Consider the following 21,826-nt stretch of genomic DNA (forward strand, 5'->3'; position numbering starts at 1 on the left):
CAACGTCACCGTGGTTTTTCCAGGGGACCACACACTGCCGGGGGAGAGAGAAAAAGAAGGAGCTAAGGAGGCAGATTTGTTTTTGGGACAGGCAAGGCGAGAAGGGGAAGTGGGTCGGGGAGAAACATGTTTAGGTGTGGTGTTTGGCAACATGCTGGTATCCAGGACAGTCGGGTCAGAGGGGGTCTTGGGAATGGAAGGGAGGGTGCCCGCCGTCGGGCATCAGAAGGTGGCATCGTCCCGGGCAATGATGGTTCTCTGCCAGCCTGGTGCCAGCCTTCAGGTTGGACGTGGGAGATGGCAGATGAACTGCTCCAAGGCCACCAGGTCGGCAACTTCCGTGGCTTGAGCCAGCGGTGGCAGGCACCGGGAGCCAGGTTCGAACCGGAGGCTTCTGAGCTTTCGGCGCTGGCCGTCCGACGTCAGACCGACCCGGTCCAGGACACTGTCCCTCAGACTTTTGTAGTCTAGGGCATCCTCGGGACGAAGCACTCGGGTGGCAGGGGAGCCAGGCATACCGCCCACTCCGACTCCGGCCAGTCGCAACACCGGGCAGTGCGCTTGAAGATGGCAAGAAAAGCCTCCGGGTCATGAAGTGAGCACTGACTCCGGTGGTACTCGATCCCACAACCATTGAATGACCACTGCCCTTTTCACTAAAAGTCCAACGCGCTATCCATTGCGCCACAGAGCATGCCTACTGATGATGGGGCATCTCAGCGTGCTTGTACAAGTAGCATTTACAGATGTGTTTTTTTAATCGCTCTCTCTGATATAGAGATGAAAGGAAATGATGGGTTCTTCTTTTAGATAATACAACTCATGTTGACTTGACTGTGAGGGAAAGTTTTTGTCAGGCACACTGTCTGTGTGTTTGTCTGTCTATCTGTGGCTGTCTGTGTGTCTGTGGCAGTCTGTGATTGTGGCTGTCAGTGTGTGTGTCTGTGGCTGGACCGATGGGGCTGATTGGAAACATCATCGACCTGGGTTTCTCTTCATCACAAATACATCTTTCGCTGCCCACATGCCCGAATTGCTTTTCAGCTGGATCACAGCCTCGCCCCAGGTGGGCAAAACCTCCAAAAGTGGTACAAACTCATCCACGTATTCCAGTGTTTCCGAGAAAGCTTGGCATAGTGAGTGAGAAAGTCAACCCTGACGGTGTGGCGACAGATGAGAAGCCACGGAATTGATGCACTCTGTGATGTCATAGAAGTCAGCTGTGAGAGAGTTCTGAGATGTCATCGCTGAACTGGCAGTGAAGGGAGAGGGAGAGGAAGGCAAAGCATGTACATGGCTTCTCTCGCTGACTGGGCAAGATTGGATTAATGAGAGAGTGCAAGGACGGAAATGCAGTTGTTTTCTCGAAGAGTGTAGAAGAGTTTTCTGGTCTCCTGATGGAGGCGTGGGTTCAAATACCACTTCTGACAGACTGATTTATAGCATGACCAATGCTAGGAATTGCAAAAGTGTTCTTTTATTTTCTGACACTAAGCTGTTGGTCACCTCGACTCGGTTGCATAAGTGTTGAAAGTCACGGATTCCCGCAATTCTGTGGCCGCATTCTCAAGGCTATCTTCTATAATACACCTCTCAAAAAAATAAGGGAACAAGTAATCATCACAGCATAATACCAAGTCAGTTACAGTTCAGGCATATTAATCTGTACAGTTAGGAAGCCTAAGCGGTTGTGAATCACTGTCTCTTGTTTTGGTGCAAATGAAAGTGACAGCAGGTGCACCGGAGATAGGCAACAGCAAGACAACCCCAAAAAGGGAATGGTTTTGCAGGTGGTGGCCACAGACGATTGCTCTCTCCTTATCCTTCCTGACTGATTCTTCTCTAGTTTTGCCTTTTGCTAGTGTCCTTGTCACTACTGGAATTATGAGGTGCTCCCTGCAGCCCATTCAGGTTGCACAGGTAGTCCAGCTCCTCCAGTATGGCACATCCATACGTGCCGTCTGAAGAAAGTTTGCTGTGTCTCCCAGTACAGTCTCAAAAGCATGGAGGTGGGAGAGTTACGAATTATGCAATGTACGGTGAAGATCTTGAGGTTTCCTAGATTTTGATCACGGAGATCCGATGTGTGATTTAAGTGTTCCCGCAGTTTTCTTGATCAGTATATAATCTCGCGGTGGACGTATACATCATCTCAGAATGGCCGAGTGGTCTAATTTGCCAGACTTAAGGTGTTGTTCCCTTGAAGAGTGTAGAAGGGTTTTCTGGTCTCCTGATGGAGGCGTGGGTTCAAATCCCACTCCTGACAAATTGATTTATAGCATCACCAATGCTAGGAATTGCAAAAGTGTTCTTTTCACACTTGTGTGTAATGCATTTTGCAGCCAAATTACATAAACATGAGGAAATGCCTGGCAGAGAGACTTCTTTTGATGGCCGGTTAGCTCAGTTGGTTAGAGCGTGGTGCTAATAACGCCAAGGTCTTGGGTTCGATCCCCACATCGGCCAAGACCGATCGTAGGTGCTTATCCGTCTAGTTCGAGTCCTGTTTTTTGAATGTTTGACATGAAACTCCCTGAAGGCAAGCGTAGTAGTGCACTTAAGCAGTGGTAGTATCCACAAGACTTCATCAAGCCGTGTCAAAGTCGGCCATCTACATGCACACGGGAAAATGTCCTTTCGCCGCTTTGCTTTTCTCAGAACACTTCATTTGCATTCTGTCCTCTGATAGTTTCACCTCGTGGGCTCCTGCCAATTCCTTATTACACAGACTTGGAGAGGGAAGCAATGCCAGTGGCTTCAAGAATCAACGCAAGTTTCATGAATGGCACATCTAAGCCATGGTGCCAACCAGACATTGAGCTGTTGGTCACCTCGACTCGGTTGCATAAGTGTTGAAAGTCACGGATTCCCGCAATTCTGTGGCCGCATTCTCAAGGCTATCTTCTATAATACACCTCTCAAAAAAATAAGGGAACAAGTAATCATCACAGCATAATACCAAGTCAGTTACAGTTCAGGCATATTAATCTGTACAGTTAGGAAGCCTAAGCGGTTGTGAATCACTGTCTCTTGTTTTGGTGCAAATGAAAGTGACAGCAGGTGCACCGGAGATAGGCAACAGCAAGACAACCCCAAAAAGGGAATGGTTTTGCAGGTGGTGGCCACAGACGATTGCTCTCTCCTTATCCTTCCTGACTGATTCTTCTCTAGTTTTGCCTTTTGCTAGTGTCCTTGTCACTACTGGAATTATGAGGTGCTCCCTGCAGCCCATTCAGGTTGCACAGGTAGTCCAGCTCCTCCAGTATGGCACATCCATACGTGCCGTCTGAAGAAAGTTTGCTGTGTCTCCCAGTACAGTCTCAAAAGCATGGAGGTGGGAGAGTTACGAATTATGCAATGTACGGTGAAGATCTTGAGGTTTCCTAGATTTTGATCACGGAGATCCGATGTGTGATTTAAGTGTTCCCGCAGTTTTCTTGATCAGTATATAATCTCGCGGTGGACGTATACATCCTACCAGAATGGCCGAGTGGTCTAATTTGCCAGACTTAAGGTGTTGTTCCCTTGAAGAGTGTAGAAGGGTTTTCTGGTCTCCTGATGGAGGCGTGGGTTCAAATCCCACTCCTGACAGATTGATTTATAGCATCACCAATGCTAGGAATTGCAAAAGTGTTCTTTTCACACTTGTGTTAATGCATTTTGCAGCCAAATTACATAAACATGAGGAAATGCCTGGCAGAGAGACTCCTTTTGATGGCCGGTTAGCTCAGTTGGTTAGAGTGTGGTGCTAATAACGCCAAGGTCTTGGGTTCGATCCCCACATCGGCCAAGACCGATCGTAGGTGCTCATCCGTCTAGTTCGAGTCCTGTTTTTTGAATGTTTGACATGAAACTCCCTGAAGGCAAGCGTAGTAGTGCACTTAAGCAGTGGTAGGATCCACAAGACTTCATCAAGCCGTGTCAAAGTCGGCCATCTACATGCACACGGGAAAATGTCCTTTCGCCGCTTTGCTTTTCTCAGAACACTTCATTTGCATTCTGTCCTCTGATAGTTTCAACTCGTGGGCTCCTGCCAATTCCTTATTACACAGACTTGGAGAGGGAAGCAATGCCAGTGGCTTCAAGAATCAACGCAAGTTTCATGAATGGCACATCTAAGCCATGGTGCCAACCAGACATTGAGCTGTTGGTCACCTCGACTCGGTTGCATAAGTGTTGAAAGTCACGGATTCCCGCAATTCTGTGGCCGCATTCTCAAGGCTATCTTCTATAATACACCTCTCAAAAAAATAAGGGAACAAGTAATCATCACAGCATAATACCAAGTCAGTTACAGTTCAGGCATATTAATCTGTACAGTTAGGAAGCCTAAGCGGTTGTGAATCACTGTCTCTTGTTTTGGTGCAAATGAAAGTGACAGCAGGTGCACCGGAGATAGGCAACAGCAAGACAACCCCAAAAAGGGAATGGTTTTGCAGGTGGTGGCCACAGACGATTGCTCTCTCCTTATCCTTCCTCACTGATTCTTCTCTAGTTTTGCCTTTTGCTAGTGTCCTTGTCACTACTGGAATTATGAGGTGCTCCCTGCAGCCCATTCAGGTTGCACAGGTAGTCCAGCTCCTCCAGTATGGCACATTCATCCGTGCTATCAGAAGAACCAGAAGGACCAGTATCTGCTTTTTTGTGCGAGGAGGAACAGGAGGAGCATTGCCTGAGCCCTCCAAAATGACCTCCAGCGGTCTACTGGTGTGCATGTTTCTGACTAAACTGTCAGAAACAGACTCTATGAGGGTGGCACGAGGGCCCGTCATCCTCTAGTGGGACCTGTGCTCACAGCCCAGCACCGTGCAGCTCGATTGGTATTCGTGAAAAAGTCTGGAGGCACCGTGGTGAACGTTATTCTGTCTGCAACATCATCCAGCATGATCGGTTTGGCTGCTGGTTTGGAGAGAAACACAAAGTGCCCTCTGTGTATTCACTATGCAACCATCAACAACTCTGACCTGGTCATATATATGTCCCAGGGCATCATCCTGTGTCTGGTCCATAGCGAAATCGGATACCCGGTTGAAGGCGGGATCCAGTGTCGGGCCTTCCACTGGAAGAAGGAGAGAGGAGGTGAGTCCCAGAACTCGTTCCTTCCCCTGGGTCCAACAGGGTACTGTTGGCTGCTACACGACTGGAGTCAGAGGGAAGGCTGTCCCTGCCCCTCTCATCACCTGCAGTCACTAATGGTGATCGGTCCCCAGAGACATGTCCCAATTGTGCCCCAGCCAAATCAGACAATGAGAGCCTAGGATCTTTAATATTGGACAGAAATTCAGAGCCTCTGGGTCGTCCTCCGGTCCCATCTTTGGAATCTGCAGACCTGCCCAAGCCGGGTTTGCTGCGGTAAACAGCAGGGTTAGGTGCAGGAGCTGGTACTTGAAGTTGCTGGACAAGCGTCTCGAGAGTTTGTTGTTTTTGAGCCTGCAGCTTCACCACTGGGGCCAACAACTGTTCCACTGGAGACGCCTCCATAGCTGTCCTTCCGGGTACAGAGTTCAGGGTAAGTATGTCACAAAGCTTCCCCACATTGGCCACCAAATGTAAATGCCGGACACAATAAACGGAGAGAGTCTCGGGTTCCGGCGGTGTCCGAGCTTTATTGGGGTTCACAATAGTCCAACAGAAAAAAACACAAAAAGGGGAAAACAAGGCAAAACCAGCACACAAAACATCCACACAAACAGGGTGCTCCGGGCAGTCACAATAAAGTCTCCCTCGGGGAAGGAGAGGGATTAAATAGATGAAGCACACCTGCCAATGACGTCACAGTCGCCTCAGTGATCATTGCCTGCAGCCGTGAGCTCACAAGCTGTCTGCGAAGCAGCGGACAACACGGCTGCAACACATGAGCACCTAATTAGTGTGCGTCAGCAGCAGCCATGCCGTGACAGACAGTGTCCTGCCAAAATCACAATAAGATGTATAAAAGTACAGAAAAACAAAATGTAATAAACTATAAATGATCTTTAATACATAGAACTAAAGAAAATAGGTTTAGTGTTTACAGATTCCTTTTTGGAAATACAATGACATGCATTACAAATGAGTATTTACATTTTATTTACAGCTGGTGCTCATGTGTCACTGTGCCCCTCAGGCTGTGGCAGGCGGTGACATATTGGGCAGCCAGGGAGGCTGTGTGTCCCTCCTCCAGGAGGACTGACCATTTTTATTTTTTCTCAGTTTTGTCAAAGGTAGGGTGGCATTCATTATTTTGTTAAGGAATGTGTCCCTTATTTTGGGCATATTTATTGCATTGCAGGAGGAAGTGCAACTCTCTCTCTCTGTCTCTTTCTCTCTCTGTGTGCGTCCGTCTGTCACTGGAGGCATTTGTCGTCCCCGTCCAGTGACACCCTCTTAACTCCCCCGGCCCCCTGGAGCGTGACCTACAGCCGAAGGGAGCGCCTGAGGGCTGGTTGGAAGCATCTTGGACTCGGGTTCCTCTTCATCACCAGAAGGGGGAGCCGGAGTAGATTCCTGCAGAGATTGACACTTGTTTTTTTGTTTCAGCAGAAACAGTGCGGAGGCGACCCAAATCCTGCTGGGGGGAGGTGTTTAAAAAAAAAAAGTTTTATCTTCTTCATAATGACATTATCCTTCAAGAAAAGACAAAGGGCATCAGATGATCAATACGTTAATACATCTCTTATAATCTCTCTTTAAAATACCAACTATTACAATGTTAACCATACATAAACAAAACAACCTATGCTTTTGTTTTTAATGTTGCTAGATCTCACAGTGATAAAATAAGGAAGATATGGTTTAACCAAAAAAGTTGATAAAACATTTCTTGGCAGAGCGCAAACAGAGGACATGTAAATAGGCTGACATTAAATTAAAGATAAGATTCTAAATAAGCTATCTTTTCTCTTCAGTCATGATGAGGAAAAATTGATAACTTGAATAATTTCATTCAGAATGACAAAGTTGCTCAATGTAAGCGCATTTTTCAGAGTAACGTTAGCACAGCTTCCTACAAATTGTCTGATAGATAAGATTAAAAAAGAAATCAGCTATCGGCTATGTTACAAATGAGAATTATACTATTAATATTGTACATTTATGATCATTATGTTTGTAGTTTGGATATGTCGATAATATATTTGACAGTAAATGGGTTTTATACGGTGTGTCCAAAAAAACTAAACAAAAACCCATCCCAATTTGCGTTACGTGATCGGGACCACTCCGTGGACCACAGTGCCGAGGTCCGGACCACTCAGTCGCTGTGGTCCAGACCTTGGACCAAAAAATGTTACAACCCCTACTGCTCCGCTGTGTCAGTTGTTTCTGTAACTGAATCACAAAACTGGGTTTTGATGTGCTCCCCACGTGCGTGTTTACAACGTCACTGAAGAAAAAAAACATCGAATCTGGAACACTGACGAGAATTGGAAGAAGCCGTGGCTGTGGCTAACTGTGTCTGTGAGTAGTATAGATGGCAGCATCACTTATTTTGACAGCCGGAAGTCCCGCCCTCCCTATGTACCTTTGAACTGGAACTCCTCTCTCCTTCCCAGCACCCCCCTGGGTTACTCTTTGACCCTCCCTCCTTATGTACCATTGAACCGGAACTCCTCTCTCCTTCCCAGCACCCCCCTGGGTTACCATTTGACCCTCCCTTGTCAGCCATCTTGGATGATATCGGCCATTTTGACTGATATCGGCCATTTGTAAGGTCATAGGTCATCTGGTAAGATGGTAGCCATTTTGTTAGGGTGACATCCATCATGGTGAATGTCCAAGGGCACCTCACACTGCTGGTGTGGAGGTGTAATGTTTAATAGCATAAACTGTGTTTTTAAGGTTATATTGTTATATGATACTGTTTAAGTAAATAAAAAGAGAATAAGAAAAGTTTTAAATACATATATATATATTTAAAGTTATATTGTTTTATGATACTATTTTAGTAAATAAAAAGAGAATAAAAGTTTTAAATACAGATATATATATATATAATCAATAGGTTATATTGTTTTATGATACTGTTTTAGTAAATAAAAAGAGTATAAGAAAAGAAAAGTTTTATATTTTATTTTAGGTTATAATGTTTTATGATTTGTTTTAGTAAATTAAAAAATAAGAAAAATAAAAGTTGTATATACACATATATATTTTATTTTAGATTATGTTTGATTATACTGTTTTAGTAAATTATAAAAATAAGAAAAATAAACGTTTTATATATATTTAAGGTTACACTGTTTTATGATACTGTTTTAGTAAATTAAAAAGAAAAATTAATATTTACCCAGAGTGGGATTTGAACCCACATGTGTTTTTAGTTTATATGTTTTATGATTAGGGTTAGGATGATACTGTGTTTGCAAAATAAAAAGGTAAGAAAAAATCGATTAAGAAATGTATAGACTTACATATATTGCATGTCATTACATATATATTTAAGCAAACACAGATAAACACACATACCTATATCTCTTTAGTTTATATTTATCAATAGACAATAGAGAACAACAGTGAAATATATAGAATTATATCTGTTCATTTTGACCAGCACTGTACTTATTATATTTGTTACATTAGTGAATGCTCAAACGTAGCCTTAACATGTATCATATTTAAGAATATACTGCATTTCATTCCATTACACACACACACACAAACATATATATATCTTGTTAGGTTTTATTTATCAATAGACACTAAAGACATGCACACCACTTTTCTTAGAGAGACACAGTGAAGCACTATTTGTGAATACTCATATGTAATAAATAATATATGTATATATGATTTGTTTGTGCTCAAATGTATAGAATTAATAAAATACACACACACACACACACAATGGTGACTTTTATTGTGGCAAACAAGCATTTAACAACATGGAACATAGTCAGAAGTAGAAAAAGATACTCCATGAAATGTTGTATAGATACTTGTAATCATTAATTTCTGGTTCACAACACCAACATTGGACAGAAAGAAACACTGACCTGTACGGAGTAATGTCATTTCCAGCATATTCCATATATATTCTATTCAGTCTTTCACTCTTGGCTTCTTTTTCAAAGTTATACCAGGTTCTGGCGACAAAGTACATCAGGTATCTATTGTAAATAAAGTGAGAAACACTTAAGTTTCTATTCCTTTGGAAATACCTTATTTTTCAAACCTACAAATACATGGTGACAACTGCAAGCATGACACACATACAAAACACAGAAATAGGGACCACACTGCAAGGATATAATAAGCACAAATGGTATTTTACTGCAAATTTTAAGTTTTGTAAAATTATTTATGTAACTTCTAGGAGTAATCTGCAAACTACATAGTGAAAATGCAGTCAGTCTTCAGGAAACACACACAGCAGACTGAAATAAGCACAACGTCATATTTATATGAACCAAAACTGCATTCTACTAAACCCTGAAACTCTGAAAAATCACTACAAACTCTATGTTTTGTAAAATGGCTTAATTCACAGACACAGAAACAAATAGGCTCACCCTCAACATATTCCAACACTTACAAAAATTATGATGTAAACTTAAAGGTTTACCAGTAGTACAGGGGTATTATTAATCTATTCATGCAACTTTTAGACACTTGTCTAATACAGAGCTAACAACTGCATTGATAGCGGGTAGCAGGGCTTTGACAATGCTGTGCGGTGGGGTTTAAAATGACTTTGTAGGCCAGGGCTTTAAAACCTTACCCCATTGTAACATTTTCAAGTTAGCCTCCAACCCCTAAAATACTAAGACATGTTTTTTGTATCATATGTATCATGTTGTTATACTATGTACATTAATGTGGTTTATAATTTTGATTTAATTTGACATAATTTTATCATATTTTTAATTACAAATTCATATATATAAATAACAAATACTATATAATAATAGTAATAATAATGCAAAAACATATTAAGCAATCATATTTTTACTTACAGAATAATATATTTAAAATAACAATATAATAATTTAATAATAATAATAATAATAATTTAAAAACATATTAAACAAAACTCACCCTGACTTTGTCACAACCTCAGGATGGGGAACCTCTGCTGTAGACCCTCATCCACTCTGTCAACAGTTTGTAGGTGACATGTGCAGAAACATGAAAACTCAGTCTTGGTGGGGTGTTTCTGTCCAGTGGTCTGATCTGATACAACTTTCTACTACATTTCATATTCTATTAAAATATAACAAATTAGTAGTTCATAAAAAAGTGCTCCTGCTACTCTTATGAGTGTCTCTACAGCCCCTCATTGCTCCCTTGCATTACAGAGCATGACACGTGCTCTTCACATTGAAATTCACATTCATGTTGATGTAGGACTCGTCAACACAAAACTGTACAAAAATACATGAAATACATAAACAATACAAACATTAAGAACAGAAACCACTTTCAATCTGACATTTCACAGTATAGAAATTAAATAAGTTTGAATTACCTCATGGTTTTCCTCAGGCTCGGAGCCAGGCCCCATGTTGCCATCAGTGTCAGAAGCTGAGCGCTCTGTGTAAGATTCAGAATAACGTTCAGCTGTGTGCGGTGGAGAGGGGAAATGGAGATGCAGAGCAGGCAGAGTGTCTGTGAGACGGGTTTCTGTCCTGCTTGTCCTGCAGAGCCTCTCTTATCTGAAATGGCACTGGACACAACCAAAGCAGCAACGTCCCACAGGCAACAGGTCCTTAAGAGAGAACACTGTCAAATTTAACATTCAATAAAAGTCCACAGTTTTGACCATTTTCAGTTGAATTAATCCTCCGCATCAAATGCATTGAGACCATACACAGCTTTCAGATGCCTTGTACTTTAAGATATGTTGTATATTTAGGCTACCCTGTTATTGCTTGAATAAAATGTTATTTTATGAGAGCAGTAAGAAAAAGGGGGAACAAAGATATATAATTCAATTAATAATTTTAAGCACTCTTGCTATTAGAAATAACTAAGATGAAGGCCTAAACTGGCTATCTAGTAACTGTTTAAAAATAAATGGTTTTCCGTGAGTGTGCTAAAGAAATGAACTTCTCATTTCTGTCATTACAGTGAACTAACTGGAATACGTACAGCATACACCTAACAATTGCTAAGAATTAAATGCTTTTCTTTATGAAATGTAAGATTAGTGCTCAAAATAATTAGACATCTATATTTCTAACTGGGCTTGATTATGTTGACTGTTTATGGCTGTGCTTTGCCATTAATTCCAGTTTTCACCTTGTTCTCTATGGGTTGGTTTCAGAGCATGATTAGCACTAGTTTAAGTACATTACTCAGAGTATGTCACTCACCATTGTTTGGTATACAAAATGATTTAGCCTGATGGACAATAAAGCATTGGTATATAGTACTATACTAGGCTAGCAAAAGTAATTTACCCATGTACATAAACAACCTACAGTCTGAATTCAACCTTCTTGGCTCTGACTCACATGTACCAACTTTTAAAATCTCAATTTGACTTACTAGTAAAAGTTACAAAGTGAGAGGGATTTAACCATAGACAAAGAACGATAGGTTGCATATGCAACCCCGGTTATCTGAGAAAAGAAGGACTGCCCAAGGGGGAGGGGTTTTCAGCGTGCATCGCTGGAACACATCGAAGACTTTTGTCTATCAAAGCTGCCATTGGCCCTTGTGCCCGTCACTCAAACAGGACCCTTCCACTTCCTGTTTGTATAAAAGGTGACGTCTGCACAAGGACTTCCTCTTTTTGCCGGGAGCTTGAACTCCCGCGCGAGCTTGCAACCCTTGGGCAGTGCTTGTTTTCTCAGATAACCGGGGTTTCATACGCAACCTATCGTTATCTTTCGAGTCAGAAGCACTGCCCAAGGGGGAGGTGTTACAGTATAACCAAACCGTCGCAAGGGAGGAGGCAGCGAGCTGGTAAGAGAGCCTGCCCCGAGGCGAACCTACTAGGAGCCGTACCAACTCTATGATAGAACCACAGGGGCCCCTTGGGCCACATCTGGGCTGCTCAGACGCGAAGACCACAGTCACACTGAACTGGGAAGAAATAAGCAATGGTGTATCCACAGGCAACAAGACCTTGTGCCTACCATGAAGCCTAGTAATAGCAGTCTCCTGCTCTACTAGCAGGGCTAGGAGCAGGGCCAATACCCAGACCACACCATATAAGCACAGGTCGCAGTCCGTTGAGCCCGTGCTCAACATACAGCGGGCTACCCAGACTAGATAGCCACTGCTGGATAGTTCAATTACGAATAATGGAACTATATACACAGTGGACCAACAAGAACCAACTCAAGTGCCTTCCGCTGGACACCGCAGCAGTGGCCTCAGCACTAGCATAGCTAGGGCGGGGCCACAGACTGCTGGCAAAGGAACTATATACATAGGGAAGCACGAGTGCCCTCGCTAACAACAGGAGCAGTTGTCCATTCTAAACTTAATAAGGAGCGGACAAGCTCAACTGTATATTCTAAAGAACTATATACACTGCGGGGCGCAGGAGCCAGTTCATGCACCACACACATGACACAGGAGCAGGATACCCACTGCGGAAGCTAGCGGCAACAGATGCTCTACTGATGTCAATAAATGAACTATATACACAGCGGGGCACAAGAGCAAACTCAAAGCCTACTGCTGAATACAGCAGCAGCGGCCCTCAGCACAGCTAGTATAGCTAGGGAGGGGCCAAGGCCTGCTGACAAAGGAACTATGTACAATGGCGGGGTACACGTGTAAAAAACACATGCACTCCCACCTATAGAATGAACTGTATACAAGTCACAGTCCGGTAGGAAGGGATAACGGTTCTGCATTGCTTTTCCCAAGCATGCTCAACAGGGGCAGACAGGGATAGAAAAGCCAGGAGCCAGTGCCTAACAGGCTACTGCGACTCAGATGAAGCCAACACCGGATTCCCAATAGAAGGAACTGGGAATATATATGGAATATGCTGGAAATGACATTACTCTGTACAGGTCAGTGTTTCTTTCTGTCCAATGTTGGTGTTGTGAACAAGAAATTAATGATTACAAGTATCTATAAAACATTTCATGGAGTATCTTTTTCTACTTCTGACTATGTTCCATGTTGTAAAATGCTTGTTTGTCACAATAAAAGTCACCATTGTGTGTGTGTGTGTGTGTGTGTGTATTTTATTAATTCTATACATTAAAGCACAAACAAATCATATATACATATATTATTTATTACATATGAGTATTCACAAATACTGCTTCACTGTGTCTCTCTAAGAAAAGTGGTGTGCATGTCTTTAGTGTCTATTGATAAATAAAACCTAACAAGATATATATATATATATATATGTTTGTGTGTGTGTGTGTGTGTGTGTAATGGAATGAAATGCAGAATATTCTTAAATATGATACATGTTAAGGCTACGTTTGAGCATTCACTAATGTAACAAATATAATAAAAACAGTGCTGGTCAAAATGTACAGATATAATTCTATACATTTCACTGTTGTTCTCTATTGTCTATTGATAAATATAAACTAAAGAGATATAGGTATGTGTGTTTATCTGTGTTTGCTTAAATATATATGTAATGACATGCAATATATGTAAGTCTATACATTTCTTAATTGATTTTTTCTTACCTTTTTATTTTGCAAACACAGTATCATCCTAAGCCTAATCATAAAACATATAAACTAAAAACACATGTGGGTTCAAATCCCACTCTGAGTAAATATTCATATTTCTTTTTAATTTACTAAAACAGTATCATAAAACATTGTAACCTTAAATATATATAAAACGTTTATTTTTCTTATTTTTTAATTTACTAAAACAGTATAATCAAACATAATCTAAAATAAAACATAAATGTGTATTTACAACTTTTATTTTTCTTAAATGTATACAATATAATCTTGTATATATATAAAACTTTTATTTTTCTTATTTTTTAATTTACTAAAACAAATCATAAAACATTTTAACCTAAAATAAAATATAAAACTTTTATTATCTTATTCTCTATATAACCTTAAATATATATATATATATATTTAAAACTTTTCTTATTTTTTAATTTACTAAAACAGTTTCATAAAACAATATAACCTATATATATATATATATATATATATATATATATATATATATATATATATATAACTTTTCTTATTCTTTTTATTTACTTAAACAGTATCATAAAACATTATAACCTAAAATATATAAAACTTTTATTTTCTTATTTCTTAATTTTCCAACACAGTATCATGAAAACAATATAACCTTAAAAACACAGTTTACGCTATTAAACGTTACATCTCCACACCAGCAGGGTGAGGTGCACTTGGACACTCACCATGATGGATGTCACCCTAACAAAATGGCTACCATCTTACCAGATGATCTATGACCTTACAAATGGCCGATATCAGCCAAGATGGCTGACATCCAAAATAGCCGATATCATCCAAGATGGCTGACAAGGGAGGGTCAAATGGTAACCCAAGGGGGGTGCTGGGAAGGAGAGAGGAGTTCCCGTTCAAAGGTTCATAGGGAGGGCGGGACTTCCAGCTGTCAAAATAAGTCATGCCGCCATCTATACTACTTCTGTGGCTGTCTGTGGCTGAACCGGAGGGTTGGACCTGGGTTTCTCTTCATTACGAATACATCTTTCGCTGCCCAGGTGCCCACATGCCTGACCTGCTTTTCAGCTGGATAACAGCTCCGCCCCAGCAGGGTAGAGCATCCAAAAATGGTACAAACTCATCCACGTATTGCAGTGTTTCCGGGAGAGCTGGCATACTGAGCGAGAAAGTCAACACTGACAGTGTGGCGAGAGACATAATGTATGTGCTCTGTAATGTCATTGCTGTCAGGTGAGAGATTTCTATGATGTCATCGCTGATATAGCAGTGAAGTGAGAGGAAGAGGAAGGGATAGCACGTGTGTGGGCTCACTGGCTGCCTCAGCTAGAATGGGTGAATGAGAGAGTGCAGGAACGGAACGCAGGAAATATACAATTGTATGTGACAGGCCGCTGTCTGTCACGGCACGGCTGCTGCTGACGTCTGCTGATGAGGTGCTCATGTGCCACAGCTGTGTTGTCGCTCCCTCGCTAACAGGCTGTGGACTCACGGTTGCGGGCAATGAGCACCGAGGCGATTGTGACGTCAGTGGCAGCTGTGCCTTCTCTATTTAATCCCTCTCCTTCCCAGATGGAGGCAGCTAACCCGCTGAGAAGGAGGACTGACACTCCCAACCCTGACTGCCCGGAGCACCCTGTTTTGTGTGGATGTTTCGTTTTGGTTGTTTTTACCCCTTGTATTTTGTCCCGTTTACCCTGTGAACCACAATAAAGCCCGGACACCAACGGAACCAGAGATTCTCTCCATCCCTGTGTCTGGCTTTTACATTGTATTATGCATATTCTGAATCGATTTGTAATGTATATTCATGATTTATTGATTGAAAGAGTTCTGTTTCTTCTGGCTAAACTTGTTTGCACATTGAATATTGAATTGTAGTGTCTGTGTGTGTGTGTGTGTGTGTGTGTGTGTGTGTGTGTGTGTGTGTGTGTGTGTGTGTGTGTGTGTGTGTGTGTGTGTGTGTGTGTGTGTGTGTGTGTGTGTGTGTGTGTCACTAGAAGTCCAGCACACTATCCATTGTGGCACAGAACCACAAAACTGTACGACGAAGATACTCTTCTGCATGCCTGCAGATGACCGGGCGTCTCAGCGTGATTTGACAAGTAGCATTTACAGTTGTGTTTTTTAAATCCCTGTCTCGCTGATTTTGAGACGGATGGAAATGATGGGTTCTTCTATTTGGTAAAATGGCTTTGCTCACTCGAGAGGCAGCCAGGTTAAGCGGGCAATAATGCACAAGTAGCTCTGTCTTGCGAATCTTGGAACTGTCCATTGGACGCACACGGCGTCAGTCGTCAAGAAATGTCAAACAAGGAATGCCCACAACGATGGTGGGATAGAAAGCCACGGGTGCAAAACACAACGGCTTAGTAGTCCATGGCCTTAAGTACAAGGCCACCTGATCCAGCTGTTCCCGGAGATGCAACTGACACGGAGGGGGACTGGTACAGTGACAGTGGCTAGGAAAAGAAGCAGCGTATGAGGTCTTGATAGTCAAGCAAGGATTTGGGACAAAGTTGGCATTCCAGAAAAGTAAGAAGTGAAGGCATCAGCAAGGCACTTGACTGCAAGATACCTCTGGCTGTCACGAGGAAGCCCAGCAAGCTCTAAGTTTCATGAATTGAGCACTGACTCTGGTGGGACTCGAACCCACAACCTTTGATTGACCACTGCCCTTTTCACTAGAAGTCCAACGCGCTATCCATTAAGCCACAGAGCCACACAAGACATTTGTCACCATACTGTTCTGCACGCCTACTGATGACGGGGCATCTCAGCGTGCTTGTACAAGTAGCATTTTCAGATGTGTTTTTTAATCCCTGTCTCGCTGATATTGACACAAAAGGAAATTATGGGTTCTTCTTTTAGATAATGCGGCTCATGTTGACTTGACTGTGAGGGGAAGTATTTGTCAAGCACACTGTCTGTGTCTGTCTGGCTGTCTGTGTGTGTCTGTGCTTGTGTGTGTGTGTCTCTGTGTGTGATGTGGGACAGTGCCCTGTCTGAGTGCCAAATATATTATATTCCCACCATTGTTGCAGCAAGATTGTGTAACCCATATATGAATTTAAGCTTTGTGTATGGCTCCGGAGAGGACAGGTACAGTAGTTCTGTGCAGGTGATTTTTAGAAAAACATTTTCATCCATGGACATAGAAAGAACATAATGTAAGACACAGGAGACGTGTTTGTTAAAGTTTGAGGTACCTCATTACCATCATCTAGTTGCCCAGAAACCAAAGGGAGTCCTCTTGTATATGATAGCAAGTTCTTTAGAAAAACTTTAGATGTGTCTTGCCCAGTGACCATCTCCGGAGCGCTTCGTTGTAGCTCAATAAACTTTTTTGGTATTATTTCAGTTAAATCAGGTCCTGATTATTCCTTGTCCGCCTGTTTATTGAGGGAGTAAAATTTGTCCCTATTAGTGCGTCTGTGTCTGTGTCTCTGTGTGTGTGTGTCTGTGGAGGGTTGACATTTTTGATATCCATAACATCAGAGCAGATGAGCTGAACATGTTTCTCATTATGCACACTGGGCACACTATATTGAATAGCGATAACACTACACACATATGAACACCAAATTATTGCTGAATCTTTAGTTATGTTAACTCTGAAAATGATAAAATGATCATCTGAAACACACAACAATAAAGCAACGAACATCATTCCACAAAGCAAAGCGAGCTCATACAAGGATACTGTAAATTGTAACTGTACGCATACACTAATGTACAAGCACAATGACCATGAACTCAGACCCAATTCTTGGTGGGGGGGGTTTAAGACTAGAAAAGTCACTGGTGCCATCACTGGTATACATTGATTACAGATCGGGCCCTGTGTTCAGTGTGGCCACTGCTACCTACCTACATACCAGAGGAGGCTGGTGCATAGAGGTGCGAGAGAGCAGTTCTGGATCAAACACACCTGCTGCTGCGCTCTGCTCTCCAATGCGCACTGCAGGTCAGTCTCAGGACCAGACAGTGTGCAGTAAGTTGACCATTGAAATACTCTTGCTGTGCTGGATTTTATTTCTGCTATGACACTGACAATTTGATGAATGGTGATAGCTAGTTTAGGGTTACCATACATCAGAGGAGGCTGGTCCACAGAGGCAGAGGAGGTTGCTCCTCCTCTATCTTTGAGTGTTTAGCTGTTACTGTTTCTTCAGTTATATTTGTACTATATTACCTTGTTATAGTGTTAAAATGTATTTTCATTTAATAGTGTGGTTTTTCAAAGTAAATACTTTTTATATACATTAATCATATTAACTAAAACAAATATGATTTTCTTTTTAGTAAAAATAATACTAATCGTTAATGTTATTTATTGTTTGTTATTGATTGTTAAAAAAATATGTTTTAGCTCACAAGTTTTTGTGTTCTTTTCTTGGTAAATCATTTTAGCACCTTTTTGCCATGTATTGAACAAATAAGTGCTGTTTTTTATTTGACCTATTTGTATATATTTGCACAGTATATAATGTTACATAAGGGTCCAGGGATTGAATGTTACACTCATAACTTATTGTTCAGACATTAATACATAGATTTTGTTTTGCACGTAAATACTTGTTTGAGGTCATAACACTTTGTTGTAAAAGGTACTTCTTAACATACAGTGTTAAAGATGCATTCTAGTGATGTTGGGGGGAGTTGTGTACCCATTCTCTCCAGTCAGGCATTTTCTTTATTTTTGCATATTAAGGGGACCCTATTTTGTTCACTAATACCATTCCCTCTTGCACTGAACACATGCTCAAGGAATGTGTCCATATTGAAGCACTTTTGGGGGTGAGGCGGGTGGAAAAGTTGTCTGTATTGTCTTGTGTTCATGGCAAGAAGGCATCACCGTTGTCTATTGTGTTCATTTTAAAATACATTTGTCACTAGCAAATGGTAGCAAATATGGTGGTACATTAATGCTGGATTGTTATGAATAGCCCAGCTTATCCTTGTAATTTGCTTCAATCTTGACTTACAAACTGAGTTTTTAAAACCAATTTTAAAAGCATGCCCCCAGACCCCCCTAGCAGACCTCTCTGTAATAATCATGGCCTCCTTATGGCCCCCGCCCCATTTTCAAAATCCTAGAATCAGTGAAATGATTTTTGTCCTGTTTTTCATGTTGTACAGAATTGATTTCTTATTATCATGGTTGTACAGTAAACTGTCCAATTTATTAATTCGGGACCGTTTAGCCTGGAGCTTAGGCTCACTCAAATCTTCCTCTTGAAAGTGGCGACTGCAGACGATAGTATGAGGGGTTATGCTGAACTGCTCACACCAAATATTTTGTATCCACTTTTTGAGAGTATCTTCCATGGTAGGGAAAGTATGAAAAGAAAGCTCAAGACGCAGTTGAACTAGAGGAAGCCTCACGCAGTGGGACATCTGATACCCCACTCCCACGCTGTTATTGTGAAAATGGTGCGGTCGAAACACTTGGCCAGTCAGATGTGCGGAACACACTGATGTGCATTTTGCAGCTCAGCAAAGCGGAAACTGACTAGCGAGTCAAAATGCCTCACCAAAGGCAAAAATCAGGGGACAGAGAGGAAAAGGAATCGAAAGAAGCAGAGAGGCAATGGCCACATTTCTTGCAAAGCATGAACACCAGGTATGATAGGCGAAGCTGAACATGGCAAAAGTGAGGAGCTGGTAGACTCGCAAATAAAACGTCAGCTAGAAAGCTTAACCTTTAAGTAACGTTAGCACATTCACTTCACTAGATAAGAAAAAAAAACACTGCTTCACTGGCCATGAGAAGGGCTGTGTACCAACCCGGTATTAAACGGGCCCCGGTGCTAAATGATTAAAGACTGTAGTATTGATGAGCTCCGACGTTACGGTTCTTTTGAACGTGTCGGTGTCATTGGAAATCACGCAGCTGCAGCCGCTGCTCTGCTCTGTCGGACTGACACACACACACACACACACACTATGGCAGGGATGGCGAACCCGTAATGCAACGTCTGAATTTCAGTGTGAATACATACACAATAAAATAGCACCCTTCCCAGTAGCTAGAAATACCACGCATTAGGCTGCTATGGGTTAGATCATGGGTTTTCAAACCGGTCCTGGAGTACCCCCTGCCCTGCTGGTTTTTGTTCCAATTTAGGTTTTAATTACTTAATTGAATGGTATATTGCTTTGTTAGATCAATTAAGGATTCAATTAAGCAATTTAAGACCTCAGTTGCAGTGAACATTTTGTCAGGGTTCACATCGCAAAATGTGAGACAAATTCACCTCCATTTGCGATGTATTTTCTTCATCGATTCGCTGATTCTGCGATGCATTAAAATACGTTTTTCCGTCCCAAATCAAGCATCGAAAATGCGTATAAGCAATGCTGAGGTACCTCCCCTTTAAGATACGCGTATTTTTTTTATTTTATTGTGACGCCCGAGAGGCGGCCCGCACTCCGTGCCCTGTTACCCGAATCCCGTCCCTCATTGGCCAGCGGGTCTGTCACTCATACAGGGCAGGGCTGTAGCTTTCCAATTACACCAGACACGCCCATATCCGAGTACTTGGCTGCGCTGCGGGTTTGTGTGAGAACAAATAATCACCACTTTTGATAATTGGTAGACCAATTTAAGTTGCTAATCAAGCAACTCGTGTTGCTAAGCAAAATTATATTTGATTAGCATAACTACTATGCAAATTTGAGACAACAAAATGTACGCTGCAGTTGGAACAAAAACCAGCAGGGCAGGGGGTACTCCAGGACCGGTTTGAAAACCACTGGGTTAGACGATTGCACTGACTCCTTTTTTCACACGCAAAATTACATCGAGAGCAACAGACATGGATGGTCACTACTACTGAGTTCAGGCAATAATTACTATGCATGCTATTTAAAGTCGTTCACATTGTCTGGCAAACCCAGCGGATTGTACATCACGCATCACACTCCCCTCACACAGACGCACACAAAGAAAGATATAGAGAGACACAGAGAGAGACAGATAGAGAGAGAGAGCGCTACAGTAATTTACGGAGCACAAGAGGTGGCCGCCGAGGCCACACAAAACACGACAAAGTCAGCACAGTTTCCAAATCGACCCTATTATTTAAAATATATTCAAACTTGGCATTTACGTTTTCAAAGGAGCACAATCTGCCGGTTGTCGTGGTTGGATCGATCCATAATAATGCTAACAATGTTCCAATTTCCCAACTTACATAGCTAGCTAGCGTTAACTAATTTGACTCAGATCAGTGTAATGTGTGATGCGCTGCATCACTACACTGCATGCTCACGCAGCAATGACGCAGTGACACAAATGGAACTGGCTGGCACTTATTCTGCTCGGTGATATTCTTGGTTGTTCCATGGTGGTGCTAAAGTGGGGCTGTAGCCTAACCAAGCCATACCCCGCCGCCACCCCTGACGCTGTGCAAGATTTCTATGAGGGCAATTATTGCTGTGAGTGACCTAGACAGATGTCATCATGGGCAGACTCTCTCTATATATATTTTTTTTCACAATAATTCATATTGTCTTGTGCATCATAATAATTGTAACCAGGTGGCTGATGTGTACACTCTACCCTTGGCTAAATTACTGACCATGCCACTCGTTTCGCCCAAATAGTTTTAGATATAATGCGCACAACTCAGGTTTCCCCCTACAAGATCTTTTTAATCAAATAAAAGTAAGCAGAGACCGGAATAAATTGTACAAAATGTTTAACAGTTTATTACAAGCAAAAATCCAAGAATAAAAGCAGGATATGCAATAAACGATTCAATAATTATTCATCTTAAATGCCACAGGCGAACTGGGGTTAGTGAAGTAAAATAAACAAATAAACCACACTACAAACCAAACTCTAAATGTGAAAACAAATCGTGATCATTGTAACAACTCAACTCCAAAAAAGAAACCATTCAAATAAGAAACCCCAACTACCCGTTCACCAAGTGGCAATTAGACAGATGACTTTTAAAACTATTGTACGTTACAAATCATAATATAACAATAGTTTAAAGATGGATAAAAACAAAGAAAAAAATACATAAAATCCATTGTCAGCATGATTAAACAAAAGTTACCTAAAATGCAGTTTAAATCCAGTTACCTCGGGGAGGACAGGTATGCAGAGCAGCTTCCTTCATCCAAATCCTGTCACAGAAAGTTAGATGCGTTGGGAGCTGTGAACACAGGTGGGACTTGATAGGGGTGGGACACTTTCCTGGTTTTCTTCTATTTTT

The 21,826-nt window shown here is 41.8% G+C and overlaps 2 non-coding genes across 2 annotated transcripts; both read left to right on the forward strand.

Moving 5' to 3' along the window:
* The first annotated feature begins 2,392 nt into the window (after positions 1 to 2,392).
* Positions 2,393 to 2,466, forward strand: trnai-aau (transfer RNA isoleucine (anticodon AAU)). Its single transcript has one exon. It is a non-coding gene; the product is annotated as a tRNA-Ile (tRNA).
* A 1,250-nt stretch (positions 2,467 to 3,716) lies between these two features.
* Positions 3,717 to 3,790, forward strand: trnai-aau (transfer RNA isoleucine (anticodon AAU)). The gene has a single exon. It is a non-coding gene; the product is annotated as a tRNA-Ile (tRNA).
* Positions 3,791 to 21,826: the final 18,036 nt, after the last annotated feature.

This window comes from Amia ocellicauda, chromosome 12 (assembly GCF_036373705.1).
Source record: "Amia ocellicauda isolate fAmiCal2 chromosome 12, fAmiCal2.hap1, whole genome shotgun sequence".
NCBI classification, from domain to species: Eukaryota; Metazoa; Chordata; class Actinopteri; order Amiiformes; family Amiidae; genus Amia; species Amia ocellicauda.